Here is a 6,339-nt window from a genome sequence, read left to right on the forward strand (position 1 = left end):
GAAGCAAGGTCATCAACTGATAGTAAGGTAGGGGAGGAAGAGTTCAAAGTATGAAAAAAAGAAATGAACGTATATTACTCAAGGTTCTCCAGAGAAATAGTACCAATAATTTATACGTAGATAGTAACTTACGTATATAGAAATAATATGTGTATATAATATATATTTATATATGTATATAATAGATATTTATATATATATTTATATAATGTATAATATATAAATTAAAGTTTTATTATGGGAATTGGCTCATGTGATTATGGAGTCTAGTAGTCCCATGATCTGCCATCTGCAGGCTAGAGAACCAAGAAAGTCAGTGGTATAATTTAGTCTGAGTCCAAAGGCCTGAGAACCAGGGGTCTGCTGGTTTAAGTTATAGAGTCTGAAGGCCTAAGAACCAAAAGCTCCAGTGTGTGAGAAGATGAGCATTTCAGCTCAAAAAGAGAAAGAATAAACTCCTCCTTCCTCCTTCCTCCACCTTTGTGTTCTACTCAGGCACTCAACAGATTGCATGATGCCCACCCATATTGGGGAGGGCAGGTCTTTACTCAGTCTAATGATTCAAAGGCTAACATCTTCCAGAAACACCCACACAGACACACCCAGAAATAATGTTTCACCAGCTATCTGGACAGACCTTAGACCAGTCAAGTTGTCACATACAATTAATCATCACGGAAGGTATAAAATAATTTTCCAGAAGAGTAAAAGAAAGAATGGACTCAGGAAATATGATTGCATGGAAGCATTAAGAGTTCACCTAAGGCAATGGCCATTAATTTCAAGTGAGACCAGTCCTTACAGTGGTAAGGTTATCTCTTGGCACATTCAGCTAAATGGGTAGAGACATGAGTAAAAGATGGATATAATGAGACATAAGGAAAAGCCTTTTGCAGAATTTCTGGGAAGATTTTCCTCTCATTTATTTGAGTAGGAGTAGATCCAGATCATGTGGGAACTCAAGTGTTTACAGTTTCAGGGGAGTACTCGTTGATAAAAGCAATTCAAAACTGCAAATATAAAATTGTTTATGGAATTTCATACTTAAAACAAGATCATAAATCATAAGTTATAACTTTTAAAAATCTAACATCACAGGTTTGGCAAAACAACACATTGTTTTTATCAGCTGCCTTGCAGACTGTTATATATTTTTCCCTAGACTTTTTTGGCTGATATTCTTTGATCACCTCTTTTAATGACAATGATTTTGTAATATTTTCTACAGAACGATAAATTAGTGTTTCCTCTAACATCGTTGATTAAAATTTTATTTTTTTATCATTGGTAATTTAGAAGCATCAAAACTTGATGTTAGTAATATCAGATAGATTTTTAGAATTGTCAAATTTGGGGAAAACCTTTATCAAATTTCTTTCATAAATGATGAAAGAAATGTTTTTAAGGTCTTCTTGTGCAAAGATTACTGTTTGAATTAAGACACTCATAGACCAATTTGTGGAATATCCTCCTACAAATGGCAAAATCAATTTTATATTCATTGTCAGTGTCATTAGTTCACAGCAAATTACAACGAAATTTAATTTTTTCAAATATGTTTATGTGATTCACTCCTCTTCATTAAGTGGAATATCAAAAAACCCAAGTCTTTCTATTGGATGTTTATAATTATGCTGATATAGGAGAAATTTTTTGTTTTCTGGTATAGGCATGGTAGGATAGTACTGTAATATGATCTCTGTCCAGCACCTTCATTTCCCTAAAATTCCCAGTGCAACCTGACCCAAGGGAAAATGTAACAGAAGAGATTTTGGAGTAGAAAGAGAGAGTGGCTTTAACTGAAAGTGGTTAAAATCTTATCTTTTCAAATTTTATGAAAACCTATGAGCATGTGAATACATTGCTCGACCTTACCTAGAGCTTTGAAAGGAGCCTGTTCAAGTGAAGGACCCTGAAGCTTGATTAATCTTCATCACCATTACAATAAGGTTTCCGCTGTTTTGTGAGAGGCTCAGGAGAAAAACGATTTTGTTGTATCTTCAGGCGATACCTAAAATTGCTGCAGCATCTTGCTCCCAGGCTGAGGATAAAGCCAGTTTCAAAGATGGCAGAGCAGTGATGGAGACTTCTTGGATTCTTGATATTATTGAGCCATTATTGAAGCAATCCTGGAGCCTACCTTACCTCTGGATTTTATTCTTTAAATGACTTTGAGTTGGAGTTTCTACTACTTATAGTTGAAAGCATCCTAATTTCCTTTGTCTACTATCCTTTCCTCCAAGTACTTACTAATTTCCAAAATTATCTTTTGAGTTTACTTGTTTGGGGCTTTTCTGTCTATCTCAATGTAAGTTTTATTAGACTTTATCTTGTCTACTCTAGTATCTACAAAACCAAAACAGTGCGTAGCTCATAGTAAATGTTCAACAGTATTTGTTGAATTAGATGAATGAATGAACAAAGTATGGTGTTAACAGTGTGTGAGGCTGGCAATGAATCCTCACTTTCCTTAAGTTTTACACTCTCCAATGTGTACACTACAGGAAAGAGCCCGTTTCAGTAAAAATATTCACCTGGTTATTGTGATTACTCTGCTGAAGCACTGCTATTGCAGACATTTCTCCATTCTACTCCGGACCAATGGCCTACTGATTTCCTCCAGCCAACAAAGGCCAGGATGCTCTGGGGACTGAATGTGAAAGCCCAAGGGATGTATTGTCTTATTTCCAAATGTAGTACTAAATTGTGGGCTATCCAACTGTCAAAGAAGCTAGACCTCTTGGTAGGGAAAAGAAATAAAACATTTTCTTTGGAGAGTAACTTTTGGCTCCTAAGTATGCTTTGTTCTTCACAACCCATCTGTCACTATGTTCTGACATTTCTCGGAACGGAACATCATGTGTATTTGCCCTCGTCTCTTTATTCCCTGAGTAGGCTTCTTCCTGGAGTTATCTAGTGTCCTCAGCACTTTCACAAGTGTTCTTCAACAACCCACTCTCCATCTCTGGCCAGTTTTATCCTTAGTTTCTCACTTTAATGACTGCTGTCTACCAAGGAGCCTTTAGTGACTTCCTGGGGTCCTGGAGGTTAAGTCTATATTAGATTCCCTGGATACAATTAGTTAACTATATTCTTGGTGCTAGTGACAGCAGCCAATTCCTATTAGAGGATTAGCAAGGCACAAGACCACTCTGTAAACTAGAGAAAACTGCCTAGGTACTGACTTATCCATTTACTCTTTCTTTTCTTTCTCTCTCTTTCTTTCTTTTCTTTTTCTTTCTTTCTTTCTTCCTTCTTTCTTTCTTTTTTTCTTTCTCTCTCTTTCTTTCTTTCTCTTCTTTCTCTCTTTCTTTCCTAGTTTCTTTCTTCCTTTCTTTTCTTTTTATTTCTTTTCTTTCTTTCACACTTACTATGTACCAAACACTATAGTCAAAGCTGGAGATACAGAATCAGGCATAGTCCTTGCCCTGAAGGTGCTCACTGTCTGGTGGAGAAAACAGACACATAAACTGATATTTACAATGCAGTGTAATGACGGTAGATTCAGTGTTAGAAGAGCCCTTTGAAGGGTCATCTACCCCCTCATGATGACTCAGGGAGAAGAATCCTATGATAATCTAGCAAGGTTGAGTACAAATTAGCCCTTTTTGATACAGTATTGAAGTAAGATATTCCAGAAAAGGGAACAGCATGCATAAAGGCCTGAAGGAAAGAATGTATGTGTGGCACATTTAAAGAATGAAGAAACTCAGTATGGCTGGTGAAAGCTGTGAGAATAGGGTTAGTAGATAGAAGAAGCAGGAGAGGCAAGAAAAGAAACACAGCATGAAAAGCTATTAACATTTTCAATGCATCTTTAAGATTTTAGACTTTGCCTCAATGTATCTTTAAGAATTTAGACTTTGCCTCAAGACTTTGCTGCAGCATCTTGCTCCCAGGCTGAGAATGAAGCCAGTTTCAAAGATGGCAGAGCAGTGATGGAGACTTCTTGGATTCTTGATATTATTGAGCCATTATTGAAGCAATCCTGGAGCCTACCTGGTGGAGAAAACAGGCACATAAACTGATGTTTACGTTGCGGGTTTTCAACATGGGAGTGGCATGGTTACATTTGCATTTCAGAAACATCACTATGGCTTCAATGAGGAAAACTGATTGGAGAGAATTCTTGTGATAGGGAGCACAGTCAGGAGACTGGTACAGCAGCTCAGTGAGAGATAATGGTGACCTGATCTATGATTTTAAAGGTGAATATGGAAAACATGAACATATTTGAAATATATTTTGGAGGCATAGTTTACAGGAATTGGTGACTAGTTGTCTGGGAGTTGAAGCATGGGGAGAAGTTAAAGTAGGGATGGGGGTAGGCAAGAATTTTTTGAAAAGAAAACAAAAACCAGTAGAAAATGAAATTTTAATAAAGATACCTGCATCGACTTTACGTTTTATTAAGAACTTCTGTTTGTCAAAAGATACTATTCATAGAATGAAAAGGCAAAGCAAGGTCTAGGAGAAGATGATTTGAGCTCATATCTAGAATATGTAAAGAAATTATGTATATTAAGAAGAAAAAGCCAACCCAATTTAAAATTTGGGTAAAAGACTTGAACAGTCACTTTACAAAAGGATTTCTAAATGGCCAATAAGCATATGAGATGGTGCTCAACATTACTAGTCATGTGGCAAATTTACATTAAAATCATGATAAGATATTACTACACTCCCAGCAGAATGGCTAAAATTAATAAGGCTGACAATATCAAGCCTTGGTAAAGATGTGGAGCAATTAGACCTCTCGTACCCTGCTGATAGGAGTATCAATTGGTATAGCCAGTTTGGAAAACTGATCAGCAACATACAGTAAAGTTAAACATACACCTGTCCTGTGACTCAAAAGTTCAACTCCTGGGATAGAAGACTATGCTTACCAAAAGATGTATATAAAAATGTTGATGCCATTCTTATGAGCCCCAACTGGAAACAATGCAAATCTCCATCAATAGTAGAATGGATAAACGAATGGTGGCATATTCATAAAATAGAATACTACAGATAAATTAAAAAGAACAAATAACTGATAGATATAATCACATAGATACATATCACAGATATAGTGTTTATGAATGAAAAATGAGTAACTACAATATGATTCCATTTATCTGACCAGGCACAACTAATAACTTATAGATGTCAAAAGAGTGATTATCTTTAGATGCTGGTACTGACTGGGAAGGAGCATTAGGGAGCCTTTTGGGCGCTAAAAATATTCCACATCTTCATAGAAACAGTGTTAATGTTGGTGTGCACACATGCAAATATTCATTGAACTTTCTATTGGTGGCCGGTTCACTCTAATGATTGTTTCTTTTGCTGTACAGAAGCTCTGGAGTTTAATTAGGTCCCATTTGTCTATTTTGGCTTTTGTTGCCAATGCTTTTGGTGTTTTAGTCATGAAGTCCTTCCCTATGCCTATGTCCTGAATGGTTTTGCCTAGGTTTTCTTCTACGGTCTTTATGGTGTTAGGTCTTGTGTTTAAGCCTTTAATCCATCTGGAGTTAATTTTAGTGTAAGGTATTAGGAAGGAGTCCAGTTTCTGTTTTCTGCACATGGCATTCAGTTTTCTGAACACCATTTATTAAACAGGGAATCCTTTCCTTATTGCTTGTTTTTGTCAGGTTTGTCAAAGATCAGATGGTTGTAGATGTGTGGCTTTGCCTCCGAGGCCTCTTTTCTGTTCCATTGGTCTATGTCTCTGTTTTGGTACCAGTACCATGCTGTTTTGATTACTGTACCCTTGTAGCATAGTTTGAAGTCTGGTAGCATGATGCCTGGAGAGCAGCACTTCTAACCCCCACACCTGTCTCTTTAACCTCCTGATATCTACATCAGAGAAGGTAAAAGCAAGGGCTCTTACTGCTTGGGTTTGCATACTGGCTTTGTCACTCACCAGCTGTGGAACAATGGGTAAGCCTCTTAACCTCTTGGCACTACTATGTCTTCAACTGTAAAATGGGAACAATAAATGTATCATCTTACAGGGTTGCTGTGAGGTTTCAGTGAGATTATACATAAAAAGTGAGGCTTCAATGAGATAATACATATACCAGTATATGTTACCTAATGACATTATGTATTGCTCCTTGAGTCTTTCTATCAGAATTCTAATATTCTCAAGTGTCTTTCATCTTAAAAACAGAAAAGCTCCCACATACTCTTCCAACTATTGCCTTATTTATTTGCTGCAACATAACAACTGGACAAGTACTCTATACACATTACAGTCATTCCTTTCCTCCACATTTATTCAAATTCTTCCAAACTTGTCAAGGTCCCCAATAATTAAACTGTTGCAGGATCCAACAGACACTCTTCTGTCTT

This window comes from Callithrix jacchus, chromosome X (assembly GCF_049354715.1).
Source record: "Callithrix jacchus isolate 240 chromosome X, calJac240_pri, whole genome shotgun sequence".
Classification (NCBI taxonomy): Eukaryota; Metazoa; Chordata; class Mammalia; order Primates; family Cebidae; genus Callithrix; species Callithrix jacchus.